Source organism: Propithecus coquereli, unplaced genomic scaffold, assembly GCF_000956105.1.
Source record: "Propithecus coquereli isolate 6110/MARCELLA unplaced genomic scaffold, Pcoq_1.0 Scaffold295, whole genome shotgun sequence".
Taxonomy (NCBI): Eukaryota; Metazoa; Chordata; class Mammalia; order Primates; family Indriidae; genus Propithecus; species Propithecus coquereli.
The window spans coordinates 2,192,148-2,193,364 of record NW_012148563.1 but is presented as its reverse complement, the minus strand read 5'-3'; the positions used below and the strand labels follow the sequence as shown (position 1 = coordinate 2,193,364).

Sequence of the window (1,217 nt, the reverse complement as noted above, 5' to 3'; positions counted from 1 at the left end):
ACTGAATTTGGAGTTTGTTACATTCCTTTATGCTTGGACTGCATACGCGTGTACCTGAGACCGTGGTGTGTGGATTCTTAATTTGACTGTAGGCTTCTCATACTGTAGCATAAATTGGCGCATATTCTTTCGCATGTTGCCTCTTTTCTTTCTGCATTATGAGATTCGTCCTGGTTTAAATCCCAGCTTAGCTACCTACTAGCTGTGTGTCCTTGGCCGAGCTCCTGAACTCTGTGCCCACTTCCCTTAGCCATAAAACGAGGCAAAGCAGAGGAAACTGAGTCTCGGTAGGTTATGCATCTTGTGGCAGCCACGGGACCCGTGACGAGCAGGGCCCTGGGGCCACACAGGAAGTTTGTCTGTGAGGGTCACCTTTCCACCTCCCAGAATTCACAGCTCTCTGTGGCAGTGAGTGCCCAACAAGCACCTGTTGTACTGAACTGAATTTTATGTTTTTTTACGAATCTATACTAATTCTCCAGTGATGCTAATCCTATGTGAACCAGATACTTCTTAACAAGTATTTTAAATTTTAGGAGAATAAATGGTCTTTTGTCACAGTAGGAAATAGAAATTAAGTCACAGCTGAAAGACACCAACTCTGAGAAGAGACACGTGGTCATTCATGGAACTGGGAAGCTATTAATATCACAAGAGCAGCTGTTGCCATCAGAGTCCAGACAGGAAATGGAAACATGCTCGGTGTGGACTTGGACGAGTTGTGGGCAGAGCTGGCACATCCAACCGCTACTGAGATGTCGCGGAAGCCGTGACCGCCCCTAGTGTCTGTGGAGGAGCAGCTCGGAATCAGGGAGGGAACTGGCTGAGAAATGTCCAGCCTCTCTCCATCTGCCCCTGAAAGCCAATGGCTGCCTCCCTCAGATGGATCCGACCACAGGTGGAGGGCAGGCAGGGAGCCCCGCCACGCCCAGAAGGGGACAGCCTCCAGGGGCCAGAGCAGGGCAGCAGTGTGACAGGGGCCAGCACAAATACTTCCTTTCAGACAGGAAAGACAGTCCTCCTCTTGATCGGGATCTATTTCAATACAGTGATTATTGTGTTTCTTACCAGGTTATTGATGATATTATTGCAAAACAAGAAGAGGAAGAAAAAAGCAGAAAGAAAAAGAAGGAAAAGGCAAAAAAACCCAAGAAAGCCAAAAAAGAGAAGGAAAGGAAAGGAACAAAGGAAAAGTCTAAGGTAAAGAATTTGTTTGG

The 1,217-nt window shown here is 47.2% G+C and overlaps 1 protein-coding gene across 1 annotated transcript in view; it reads left to right on the top strand.

Annotated features, from left to right (window-relative positions):
• The window catches only part of IQCA1 (IQ motif containing with AAA domain 1), a 176,208-nt gene that overhangs the window by 97,550 nt on the left and 77,441 nt on the right, over positions 1-1,217 (top strand). The gene's annotated exons all lie outside the window — the stretch shown is intronic.